General features: G+C 34.0%; 1 long non-coding RNA gene across 1 annotated transcript; it reads right to left on the bottom strand.

The window, feature by feature from the left end:
* Positions 1-6,002: 6,002 nt before the first annotated feature.
* LOC134276372 (uncharacterized) lies at positions 6,003-6,800 on the bottom strand. Its single transcript, XR_009994023.1, has 3 exons — positions 6,713-6,800; positions 6,149-6,295; positions 6,003-6,058 (listed from the first exon to the last, which is right to left on the bottom strand). It is a non-coding gene; the product is annotated as an uncharacterized LOC134276372 (long non-coding RNA).
* Positions 6,801-14,465: the final 7,665 nt, after the last annotated feature.

The raw sequence follows: 14,465 nt of genomic DNA, 5'->3' as shown, positions 1-14,465 counted from the left end.
CACGCCGGTTCACCATTCTTTTACACACAAATCTTAAAGAAAGTTCACATATCACTTTATAGTCTTTTGGCACTTGTTTTTTTTATCATTCATTTATTTAACAGTACTTCATATCACGCCTTTAGATCGCTTAGAAAAAAAATTAAGGTGTTGAAAAAAAATAAAGGTATGGAACTCTTTTCATAGGGTACCTTCTTTCACAAATAAAATTCTTTTAAATCAAATGCTTTACAATTTTACTTTCTATTCATATCTCTTCAGATATAAACAATTTTCATTTCTATCGAAGTTCATTGCGTAATTCCTTATTCTTCTCGAGATATTCTGAAATCAATTCCAAAATTGAACTTAATTATACCCCCGCTCCGAAGGAGAAGGGGGGTATACTGTTTTACCCTAGTGTGTCCGGCTATCTGTCTGCCTGTCCGTCCGTGTTTCTGTCGTCGCACTTTTCTTAGCAACTACTTATCGCAGAAGCTTGAAATTTTTACACAGTCTTGTCTGAGGCATGCTACTCGTTGGGATACATTTTTGTACAAATCGAATGTCAACTTCCTGTTTGTCTATATGTCTGTTCGTTTCATGCATAACATATTTTCGTCGCAGTTTTCTCCGCAACTTCTCATCGCAGAAGCTTGAAATTTTAACACAATCCGCTGTGAGGCATGTCATATGCTGGGATACATTTTTTTAAAATCGGATCTCAACTTCCTGTTTATTTGTGCGTCTGTCCGTTTCATATTTTACACATTTTCGTCGCAGGTTTCTCAGCAACTACTCATCGCAGATGCTTCAAATTTTAACACAATTCTTTGTGAGGTATGGAATACAGTGGTGTACATTTTTGTCAAATTAACTTCCCGTTTGGCTGTGCGTCTGTCTGTTTCATACATAACAAAATTTTGTCGCAGTTTTCTCGGCAACTACTCATTTCGGATGCTTCAAATTTAAACACTATCTTCTCTGAGATATGCAATACGATGGGATACATTTTTTGTTCAAATCGGATCTCAACTTCCTGTTTCAGTTTTCTCAGCAACTACTCATCGCAGGTGCTTGAAATTTTAGTATACTCTTTGTTGAGACGTGTTATAGTGGGATTCAATTTGAATTGAATCTGATTTCAACTTTATATTTTTCTGTGCATTTGCCCGTAATTAAACTTGTGTATATAGATTTAACATGATAGTGTTTATTCACATCATAGCGGGGGTATAACTAGTGAGCATTGGCTCAGATTTCTTTTCTTTTTTTTACTACATAGCTGAAATGGCTCAGCCGGGTTTTTACAGTGAAATATACGATTTTATTCCAGCAATATCATGTACATTTTGAAAGAAGGATATGGAGATGACGAACAGTATTCCATTTCAAAGTCTCTTTCCTAATAAATATTTCATTAGTATCCATACAGAATTACAGACAATGGTTAAGGATTTTATGGCAATTTTATGATTTGAAAAGGTACAATTTTGCATTTAAAAAAGGGGCGAGAAAGCAGAGTTATGAAGATTTATTCTTTCTTCATTGTAAACGAGTTTGACTGTATCTCCCTTTGAAAAAGGTCATGGCTCTTCATTTGATTGAACTTGATTCCCCTTCACCCAAAGGATGATTTGTGTCAACTTTGATCGAAATTGGTTCAGTGGTTCAGGAGAAGAGGTCGAAAATGTCAAAAGTTAACAAGAGCTAGGATGGACAAATTGTGATCAGAAAAGCTAACTCGAGTTTTCAGCTCAGGTTAGCTAATAAAAATATTTTTAAAATTCAACCAAAACAATAATAATAAGTATAATAAATACAATCTCGTTGCATTAACGTGTGAACTCGCAACGAGGGGGTCTTCCATCCAATTGTTGATGAGGTAAGATTTTAATTGAGATATCCATTCAAAAAAAAATAATAATCAAATTTGTTAAAAAGAAAAATTTTACTTCCGCAATTTGTAAAAATGATTTTGAACATATTAAGGATTTGTATTATTATCTTATCGATCTTGTTTTATGGAAAGTTTACCTTAAGCTTTCCTCAGTTTCCTCCCCAGATACATAGGACATGGCATGAATTAACCTTAAACTAACTATAGAAACAATCAGCTTGTATAGAAATTTTATAAAACTTGTAATATAAAGCTATTTTTTTTAAATATAAAATTATATATGACCCCTTCTTTAATGTCCTTTAACTTGTTAAAGGTCTTTTTTTTTATCGAGACAGAGATTTGATTTACCGGTACTTACAGGAATGTGTACATAAGGTGACAAAATAAGCTGGCTAATCATGTTTTTGATTTTTAATGCAAGATAGCAACATTACTGTCAATCAGAATACTTTATTTTTGAAAATGAACTCAGACAAACGTGACTTATATCCCTCCGCATTTGACTTTTGTAAGTCCAATTTTTTACTCACTCCTTTTAAAGCTGAACACTTCTCATAAATAGGTACTGTCAGACGGGTATATAAACCGTTCGCTTTCGTTACACCCGATTGCACATTCGAAACTCGTGGCAGACATGTAGTACTCCTATCGTGGTCTTACATTTTTGTGTTTATTTCTTGTTTTTATGTGCATTTTCTGTTTGTAAATAATGTATTGACCTGTATTTTCTATGATACTTTTGTCCTGTTTTGGAAAAAATACGTAAAATGTGATAATTTCATCGAGATTGAGTAGCACGCTTCGTAAGATGTACGTCTACACTCGACGGATCTCTACAGTGAAATAAATTGAACTGACTAGCGATCTGCTCCTTATATACGAGTTGTAGGGAGAGCGTTGAAGAACGGGAAATATGGCGGACTATGCCTATTTACGAGTAGTGTTCAGCTTTAATTGAGGAAATGAGTATAATCTAGTATCATTTGCAAAATTTAAAAGAAATGTTCAAGCTGACACTTTAAAAGATTCGCTTAAAATCTGCCGTACCACCAGAGAATGTACTATTGCTATGCATCTTTTTACCTGGATACAAAGAAAGTATACATGTAGTCTTCAAGTTCCTTTGTTGTCCATGATTTGTATCGACCATTTTTCTCCATGCTTCCGAGAACCTATATGCAAATACTTTGAATCAGAATGAGGGTAATTCTTAAAGAAGCCTTGGTTGTTGAAACAGAAATTTTCAAGAATTTTTAAATAAACAAATGCGAAAACACATCATACATGTATACATATACGTATTACCCATAAAGCCTGGAAAAAATGTTACCTTTCCACATTTCTGACTGACTTTTATTTGTAGTAGGTCTATACTCGCACTACGTCATTTACGAATAGAAAAACCGGAACCGCGGGTTCCTCCAGTTTTGTTTTTACACGTTTGACGCCGGTTTACTTGATTTGCAAATTCGCTATTTTACGCCGGTCCTATGAATGCCGCATTGCGGTGTACGCCAATCTCAGACAAAATATATCCGCCCATGAATAAATTGCACACCATTTATCCATATGCTCAGTTGCCCTACAAGGTCCATGGGCCTCTTGTTTATACTTCGGGATAGAAGAAGCATTCATAATATGTGTATAAAAGTGCCTAGCGCATGTTATTTTTTAGGATTTATTTGAGATTTTTTGTAGTAAATTGTTAGATGAGTTTTCCCTCTAACCGAATCGTGTTTGGAAATATGTATGATGGCTTTGTTTTAAAACAGATGACGATAATGAGTGGAAAATACCCGTAAATTTGACGTTAAGTTGAAGTTTTTGTGTAATATTTTTACCAGAGAAATAGTTCAATTTTTCCCAAGTTCATTTGGGATTCACAAGGAGGCGACAAAATTAGTATCAGGTAAAACAAATTAATAATTTTTAAATTACCTGCGCCCTAGCGATTTATATGAAACTTTTCCAAAAAGCATATAAGGCCGTCACGTGATCATCGAGGTCATGTGATATCTCAAAAATAAGTTAATATATAGTCAAAAGAAAGAGTGTTACATTTTGAGTGCGTTTAAAGCTTCTGGAAGCCTTCACACTACTGCGAACTTTTTTTGCTCATATGATAATTCCTAACTTTTCCTAAAATGAGAATCAAAACTCTCTGATCAGTTTATCAGAAAGGCAAAGATTTTTCAAACTTGGGGTTCTCTTTGTTTCACCTCTAACATGAATGCGAATCTACTGCATCTATGCCTTACTCACATGTTTTTGCATGCAGTCATAATTGTTTTTCACGAAGAATCCTTAGCAAAACTCGCACGGCAGTCAATGTGGCACAAAACATTTTTCAAACATTTTATTTATGATGTAAAGAGGTTTTTCGAAAGATTTCAGAGGAAACATTTAAAAAAAATATGAACAATTTCTATTCTCAATATTACAAAAAATCTTTTTAAAATGTTCTAAAGGAGGTTATGGTAAAATCTTTTAAAACATCTACTAAATATGTTTTGCAGCTTGTTAAAAGCGAGTCCAAAGGTATGTAAAAGTTCATGATTTTTATATTACATTTAGAAAAAGCTTTTAAACATTAAAGGGGTTGTTCCTTACTTTTTGTAGTTGAAATTGCAGTAGATGATTTGGTCCTCTGTTGCCAAGGAATGGAGTTAAGGCTAATTTAAAAGAGTCGACTGGCATAGAATGCTATTCTGCAAACTGTCTTCTTTTTTCTGCCACTGCTGAAAAGTGTCAGTTTCTCAGGGAAAATGTTTCTAAGAATTCCTTTTTTTCGTAGGATTTGTGGCTTTTTTCCCAGTATTTTGGATTACGGAAATAATCTTGGACACGTCCAATAGAGAACTGGAAATATGAGCTAGTAATCTGCATCTTGGACAGCACATCCACAAATTTTAATTTTTCAACCTCGCTGACAGACTCAAATTGTGATGAAAGGAGGGTGGGATGAGGTCACCTTTACTCTACAAGGTTGAAATCTGTTTTCCACCATTTAAGTGCTGCATGATCTTTGGAAGGACTTTGGCAAAGTTACAGAAGTTCAATGATAAAAAACATAAGGGAATTTCTTTGTGGGAATGGGGCGGGGATGTGGTACATAGTCTTCAACACGAAATTGGGGAGAAATAATAAGTATGTTTATGTTAGGGCAAAAACATCAGGATGATAATATATGAGCATACTCTGCTATCCTCATTCATGTTTGCATTTTGTTAATCTAAAAGTTGTGTTCGGAGTATACTTGATCAATTTTTGCAGTGGCAATTTCATTTAAGATAGGTAACAATGGAGTCAAAACAGTGAGAGCTCTCTTCTCCGATGCCACTATCGGGAGCTGTTAACTATGTTGTAAGAATCTACTGCTAAATTCATCGAATGTGTCGATAATAGTGTAGCTATCTGTCTGTGTTTATACGTTTTCAAATGATTCCCATGGAGATTCCAATAGATTGTTGGAAGACCTTGTCTCCGAATCAAATCTCAGAACATGACATTGTGTAAACGTCATGTACATCTATATCCTAAAAAATTGAGAGTTCCCAAATCTTCGCACTTCAATATCAAACTGCTCTTTACACCCAATGCAGTGATGATACCACTAGACGTAGCTGCAGATCTGTAGCGTTATAGTTTTACATATTTGTCTTCGACCATAACACTACAGATCCTGTTATGCAAAAAAGGTGCAATTTATGGCGCAATATCATTGACCATAAAAAAAAGCATAGGCGAAATAATTATTAGATCACGTTTACCACAAGCTCACACTGCTAAGGTGGACCCCTGAAGAGGCAGACCTTAGGGCAAGTACCCGTAATAAAAACTGCCGAAACACTCTTTACTATATTTCAATATACATTTATGAATGCTTATATTTCCAAGGGAAAAGAATGTCGCAAAGTTTGGTTTAGAGTGTAGGGTCCTAATAAATTTCATGGACAAGTTTGGCTGATTGATGTCTTTATTTTCACACCATGAACAATATGTAACTTCAAAGGCAAAATCAATGAGTTGCATACACTCGTACTTATCTAAAATGTCGCAATGACAACAGGTCATATATTTTAAAAATTACAAACATTTACTCGATCAATTTCGAGAATTTTTGTGGTGAAGATTGCAACTGGCTCTCATTCACTTCTGAGACTTGGAATGTAGGGGCTGTAATAAAATATATAATATTAAAATCACATCCAAGCACAAAATCATAGGAAGAAAGAGTGCTGTCAAACAACCTAATAATATTTTTACCATCTGTATCAACTTATCCATCCAAACCGTGGACACTTGGTTCACTCTCAGATAACCTCAAAAATGTCTCTTCTCCAGCAGTAAGTGGGGGTTCAGGAGGGCCTCCTCCAGTCTTGGGCCTTTTGAAACTGTCTAACTTCTCTTTGCCTGTATAAACACATTTTACATGGTTCATTATTATGCACGATAACAATCTAATTTTATTTAACTAAAAAAAATAATAATAACACAAAACATTAGAGTGTCAAAATGAATTTATATCCAGAGATAAAGAGATAACAGATTTGTTTTGTTATTATATATGGACATATTTTACTGAACAAATTAGAAGGTTTGGAAACAAGTTCTAATAATACATTAGTTTCTCTCTCTTAATAAACAATTAAATATATATATATATATATATATATATATATATATATATATATATATATATATATATATATATATATATCAATATGAGTTGAGTATTTATTTGATAAATATTTTTAAAAAAAATGATAAAGCAAATCAAAATTTTTTGACAGTAAAACTTTGCTTCTTTTCACTTTTACTTAAACTTACTTCTTGATTTAATATTGTAGTATTTTTTCTTAATTTCGTCCAACCCACGCTTCTTTGTGTCAAATTGTCTGAAAATATCATGGGAAATTCTATGTGTACAATAAAGAACAGAATTTATTACCAAATCAGGGCCCATTGGGCATAGACATATAACATTTTACATAATTACAGATAAACATTATAAAGTAATAGAAGGAATACAACATATGATGAAGAGCAAGAACATTGGCAAGGTTCATGGCTTTAGTATTAATAGAATTTCTCAAGAACTCTTGAGCAGGTATAATGGTATTAAGCGTGTTATATTCTGGTACATTTAACCCACCAAGCCACCCCCCCCCTTTAAGATTTTGTCAAATCAATACTTTTCCAGTTTTCAATGGATTTCCTATGTAAATGTTAATAAAAAGGACGTACATAATTTTTTACCATAAAAGTTTTCCAAAACCCATTTATTTCATAATGTGTATGTATTATATACATTATTGTATCCTAATTTCCAATGAAATCTAGATATAATGGCTGAAAATGTAAATTTAGAAACATGACACAGATCTACCAACACTGTTCCTTATTTTAGAGTTACTTCCCTTAACATATAATTCGCATTCATATATCATTATTTATGATTATTATGGTAAAAACTGGTGAAATGTTTCTGTTATGTAATTTACTTTTAATATGGGAAACAAATTGTCACAAAACATCGGCATGGATTTGTTTTTAATATTTGTTTGCAGTTACTAAATGGTGCTTCCTTAGCACGACCTTGTACAGTTATAGGAGCTGTTCTCAGCTGGCAATTGTCACATCTTTGTCCAGTATAACTACGGTAAATTAAATTACAGCCTACTGATCTCTGTTTACTCCCTGCATGTCCCTAAACACAAAATACAACAAAGCCATCACCGCTTTTCTTTCTTGTAGAGATGATTCTACCCGTTTATTACGGTTTAACAGCCGTTGAAGGAAGCACATGCACTTTTGTTTACCTTTGTAAAATACGCTTTATGGCTTTTCATTTCGTAGAGAATTCTACACGGGAGATTACTCTAAATCACAGTTTTATAAGAAAAAAAACAATTGATATAAACCAGAATCATGACAAATAAGGCTATTAAGAATGTGTAATTCTTTGCTTAAACTAGGCCTACTTACGAATTAGTTTGTCCACAATGGTTTGCCACTCTTTTTTATTTAATTTCTTTCCCCTTTCCTTTCTGTCCATTCCCCTTGAACGACCAAAATAAAATTGATGTCCGAGACTTTACTTCCTCAATAAGTGCAACTTCCTCATCCACCCCCAATTCTGTGCCCTCTCTCTCGCAGGGACAACCTCTGCATCCATTATATGTTAAATAATGCAGACGACAACAATGTGTGTTTTTTATTTAAAGTGACCATTTCCTACCTCTAGACAAAAAAAAAAGAGTTCCACTGGGCCGCTTAAATCCGCGAAAACATTCTCGCGAGAAAATAATTTTGAAAAAATTCTCAACCCGTCTTGAGAATTATTCAGTTAAGAATATTCTCCAATTGTTTTATGGCAGCGAATTTAAGAATATTCTTAACTGAGTAATTTTCTAGGCTTGAGTTGAGAATTTTTTTGAGAAGTCTTAAAGGTTTAAGGCGGTGGGGTCATGTGAATCAATACGTATGCGCTCAGAACAAACTTATTCCAGATTTGTCGACTTACAAAACATTTCCAGAATTTGATGAAATTCTTTACATAGTCTGAAAATAATTCTTTGAAATCTGTTCTTTGTATTAAACAACCATTTATTAATGAAACAAAATGTATGATAAAATAAAAAAAAATTGAAATATGTGGCCTCAGGGTCAGTGGTTTCTAGGTGATGGGACGCATAACTGGTTAAAAAGTGAAAGTGTATTTTCTCTTTGTTACTCTGATCTACCTCTTGGTATTAAGAAACTTGAGTAAGAATACTAAGTGTATTTTTATAGTAGGCAGTGGTGCTTCTTTCAAAATTGTGAATTTCATGGCCTGATGTTTAAAACAGAAACCAATTTCAATTGTTCGAAAGTCATTACATGTTGTTACAGAAATATGAAAGAAGATGGTACACGTCTTCTCAAAAAACCGGAGACTTCCCCAAGTCGTCTGTAAGAAGTGTCATTGCTAAACAACACATGAACACAGTGAAGTTTCAGTCCCCACTTTGTACTGGTCCCTCATTGGCTTGTCCTAATGTACAGACAAAATGTCCTCCTAAGTTTCTCTGTCACTCTCATCTCCATCGAAATGACATTGCATATGTCCTTTGGAACCAGTCCTGTTGTCTGTTAACCCCAATTTCTTTCATTAAGACAGCTAGAGGGTCCATTCTGTTTGCAGGCTCGGTAGTGCATTCCATCACATATGGGTGATTCCGGCTAAACTCTGTTGGCATAGTTCTGAAGTGATGGTATCTGAAAGTGCAAAATTTCTTAATACATGTATATCTATATTTATAAAGAGATATATCATGATTTAATATTGAACCATAGGATAATGTATCTTCAAAAATGAGCTTTCTTAAAAAAAAAATTTTTGTCGAAACGTTGAGGTGGATACTGAGAATTTGAGGCTGGTTATTATGTATTTTATAGGCCATCACACGAACACGTGTCTGTTTTGAGGGTGCATGTGCATGATTCATGAAAAAATAAATAATAGCTTTCGATTGTGATATCACTTTTATATTAAAAATGGTGCTTTTATATATGATTTATATCGAATCTATGTTATTTGTTTGACTTAAATTCTCCGTTCCGCTTTTTCGTTCCGAATTTTAGCAACACCCATTCTGGGTGTCGTCCACGTCAAGTATAGTGTGTAACAGTCTGGTTGTAACAAAGATTAATGCACAATGCCTTCTGAAGTATCAAAGTGTCACCTTTCAAATCAACAGTATCAAGAAAAGCTGTGGGTGTAAGTCTTTTCAATAACTGTTATTTTTCAAGTTAAGGTATACCCTCATTAGATTTATTTAATTTTTTTTATTTTAAAATATATATATCCTTTCATTTCTGATTTATCTAGAGAAAGTAAAATTTAACGTGCTGGTGATTTGTGCTTTATAAAATTGCAATATGCCTTGCCTATGTTTCAGGTATCACCTTTGAAATACAGACAGAATGGAGCCCTAGGGTTAAAGCTCTGTTGTTAAAAGACAAGAAGACATTAAAGTATGAGTACTTATTAGCTAAGAAGCATCAATTCGATCGAGAATGTAGAGAAAAACAGGTCATGGTGAAGTACTTTTGAATATATCAAGCCTTGGAATATTCAACCTTTGTTTATTAATAAGTCTTGAGTCCTCATGAAATTTAAAAATAGGTCACCGTAACTTGCCTAAGGCTTATAAAGTTTTATGAAAATATCCCCCGCCGACTTAACTAGAGAAGATTCATCTAACTTTGTCCGTTTATGCATCTTGGGTGTAATGATACTTAGATTTGGAAGCTTTACGTAGAAGTGATAGATTGTGCCATTTATTAGAAGAGCGATTCAAGGCCCTTGGACCTCTTTTTAACAACCTAACCAAGTACATTGTTATGAAGAGCAATGTCTCTTCTAAAACTCGTAAATTATATGGCACTACGGTTTGTTTACATTTTATTGTAGTTACGTTTATCTTTGTTGTTTGTAAATTGCACTTACCTGTACAACTATAATTAAAAATTTATTTGATATCTTACCTTTCTGCATTAGACGATTAATTACCTTGTTATTCTTGCTACAGAGTCCTGTAGAGCATTCGTCCGTCAACATCGGTGACGACTGATCACACTGAACAGTGACTAAGTTCTGGTCTTTACATATGGGTCTGCAGAGTAGAGAGAATCGGGAATAAAAATGGCGGACACAATCTTTTTACGAAACAAGGAAGAGATTAAGACATCACAGGCGAAGTGTCCTCACGGAAGGGGAGAGTGCCGGCATCTTCATCAGCCGCCTCAATTTTTCCAAGATGCTACGGGAAGGATATGGAGTTAACGTAGATTTTTTCCCTAATGCCATTGACAAAAATTAAACATTTGCTATTTATTCCCCTTATTGTCACGAGTACACATTTTATATAGTGTAATTAGGAAATATCCCTTTTACAGATGCATTTCCAAGTTTTCGAATAGGGATCGAGATTTCACTAATTCTGATTCTTTCAATTCATGTTCACAAACATCTCCGGAATGAAGTAACGGACACTTCATTACAAGTTACTTTCAGTTGTTATATATTTTTTGTTATCATGCATATATCAAATATATGTATCTGTTCATAGGCGCTTGGTTATAGGATGGTGTATTTTGTGTATTATGTGTTTTTTTATGTGTGCCTGAATACCCACCTTAAAATAAAAATAAAAATTCGCCGAAATAAGCACGTTTGAAAATAATTTCATATTTACTGTATTTAAAAAGAGTAAAGCAGCGTCACTCACCATCTTGAAAATCAGGGGGTGCCTCGTTTCACACTTGATTTTAATCAATATCTACATTTTTCCTACAGGTGTCGGACGAGGTCTAACTTCTGAAATGATTAAATAACACTTTTCAAACGTCTGCCGATTTGATCTTGCCCTATAAAACATACAGCAAACACAAAACGTCATTTATACCATGTACAGACATCGAAGGCAACGTAAGTGCCGATTTCTAACGATGAAAAATATAGAGGTGTCCCGGAATTACACGGAAAATCTAAAGAAAACAAGTTTGGCGCGATTTCTGACCTCTCTAGATTTTCCGTGTATTTCCGGGACGCCTCTACATTTTACATAGACGAATTCGCCACTTCCGTTCCGATGATTAAGAAATCGTTTTTATTTTATGAAGCTAACATTGAAAACGTTATCTAATGTATTTGAAAAAAACTCCAAGATTTATAAGTTTCAATGTTTCATTTTCTTTACTTTTAATTCAACAGCATTTTCAAGTTTTCTCTTTTCAAACCCATATATTTCTTCCACCTTATCACTATCCATTTCCTCCCCATCTATGTGTATGTCCCCCTTAACTTCAACCTTTATGCGCTGTGCTGGTACTGGTAGATTATCTCTTGTCGAGTCACAGGCCACAATTAAACCAGAGGGTACGTTTTTAGCTCTACTGGTCAGAGACCAGAAGAGCTTATGCGATAGTAATGCGTCCGTCCGTCTGTCTGTCCGTCTGTCTGTCTGTCCGTCTGTCTGTCTGTCTGTAAACAATTTTTCAAAATGCTACTCCTCCTTCAGTTTTGGTCTGATTTCAGTATAACTTGGCATACAAGTAGACTACACTAAGATACATAATTCTGTGTATCGGTTTTTGATTTTAATGAACGGTGTTGCCGTGGTTACTAAAAATAGAAATTTCTGTGAAATTCTTTCAAAATGCTACTCCTCCTACAGTTTTGGTCTGATTTCAATATAACTTGACACACAAGTAGACTTTACTAAGATACATAATTCTGTGTATCGGTTTTTGATTTCGATGAACGCTGTTGCCGTTGTTACTAAAAATAGAAATTTCTTTGAAATTCTTTCAAAATGCTACTCCTCCTACAGTTTTGGTCTGATTTCAATATAACTTGACACACAAGTAGACTTTACTAAGATACATAATTCTGTGTATCGGTTTTTGATTTCGATGAACGGTGTTTCCGTTGTTACTTAAAATAGAAATTTCTTTGAAATTCTTTCAAAATGCTACTCCTCCTACAGTTTTGGTCTGATTTCAATATAACTTGGCATACAAGTAGACTACACTAAGATACATAATTCTGTGTATCGGTTTTTGATTTCGATGAACGGTGTTGCCGTGGTTACTAAAAATAGAAATTTCTGTGAAATTCTTTCAAAATGCAACTCCTCCTACAGTTTTGGTCTGGTTTCAATATAACTTGGCACACAAGTAGACTACACTAAGATACACAATTTTGTTTATCAGTTTTTGACTTTGATGAACATTTTTGCTTTAGTTACTAAAAATAGAAATTTCTGTTAAATACTCTCAAAATGCTACTCCAAATACAGTTTAAGTCTGATTATAATATAATGTGGCATGCAAGTAGACTACACTAAGAACATAAAGAGACTTAATCAAGGATGATTATTTTTTTATTGCTGTTGTAATGTTTCAATTCCCAACTGCTTAAGAACTTTTCTCTACCTTTGCTATAAGTACAAACCAGTAGAGCTTCAGTCTCGACAGAGACTTCTGGTTCCTATTGATATTGATGTCTGTAAAACAAGAATGTGAGGGATATTTGTACGAACATTGACATCTTGAAAATGAATTAAAGATTTGAGTCATGCATTATAACGCAGTGTATGCCTTCAGGCTGCATCTGAAAGAGGGAAAGGGTACGCTGATGTTAATAAACTTACCTAGGTAATCATCAATGGCAGAGATATACATGTAAGGTTTATACTGATCCTCCGCCTCCTCCCAAGAGGAGCAGCTTGTTCTTTGAAGGAAAACGTTCTGCAAAATACATCTCTTATTCTCCCTTTTTACAATCCCTGTTATCCTTTTAAGATCTTGATGAATTTCCACTCGCCTCAAATATTGCAATACCAATTCGTCATAAAAAACCAAAAGCGCCTTAAACGGCAGAAATTTAGGAAATGATAAATAAGAAAGTTGTCAAACACTTTTCATTGAGGACAAAACTTTAAAAAGCTCTAAAATTGATTGGTACAAAGCATGATCTAACTCAATACTCAGTTTAATTTTGACAACTCCCATTCTGGAATCAAATGGCCGTCTCCTGAAAAAAAATGTAAGTCCTCTATGACTTTTTCCAATGTCCTTCAAATTATATGAAAGACTATAAACTTATATATAAACTCATATCAACATAAATTTCAAGCAACATGTATTTGGGAAGTGAAATTATTTGTCTTTTTGGATCATACATTCACACTTCACTTTTGAAAACAGCTCCGGTGGATTAAAAATGAATTTCAAACTACAAGTTGTATTCGCCCACTTCAATGCTAGATAAGGTTTCCATATTCATAAAGAAAGCATTGAATTTTCTGTTTATAATATTTTCTTTGATTCACATTAATTGAGAGTTTGAGACATCATAGTGAAAGTCATTTGAGATTGAAAATATCGTTAACATGTTTTGTTGGATGTATGAGAGGATGACAGTGGCCGTATCCTTCCATTGGTCTCCCTCCTCATCCCTAAGGAACACTGCCCTGGCCTGGCGGACTTGATCCTTAAACAATTAATATAATCACTGAGTAACTTGTATCTACGACATTTGGTTTTAACATTTTAACTTATTTTCTGTTGTAGCACCACTCTACAGGTGTATAAAAAATTCTTCCTTACTTGAAAATTTAGTTTTAGTAGAGCATCTACTATTATGTATATTCCCGACGAGTTTCGATTCTTCTTTAGTGAGCCTAGCATATAACTCTATCTCAAAGTTTCTGAAGAGAAATGCAGGATGACAAATACATTCATTATAGGCCATCTTAAAAAAAAAGTTTGGTTGCCCTCTCCTGACCAATTGACTAGACATGACCCGACTCAAAAGCTTTCTTTAAACTAAAATAGGTTTTTTTAAAGAACTCTGAAAAAAACCTTAAAAATAAGTATTTATTTTTTTTTAGAACAAGAAATTTCTCGCCTACCTACCCAACATTCGTAGAGCAAATCGTGAGAGGGCAATCAAACAATTTGTCTAAAGGTAGCCTAAATAAAACACTTTTAGGTACAGTATATACCTATGCACTAGATGTAACTTGAGTCA

The sequence above is a fragment of the Saccostrea cucullata genome, unplaced genomic scaffold, assembly GCF_032062105.1.
Source record: "Saccostrea cucullata isolate Sc308-1 unplaced genomic scaffold, CSIRO_AGI_Scuc_v1 ctg674, whole genome shotgun sequence".
Classification (NCBI taxonomy): Eukaryota; Metazoa; Mollusca; class Bivalvia; order Ostreida; family Ostreidae; genus Saccostrea; species Saccostrea cuccullata.
Note: the sequence above shows the minus strand (reverse complement) of the source record. Positions and strands in the feature narration are given on the sequence as shown.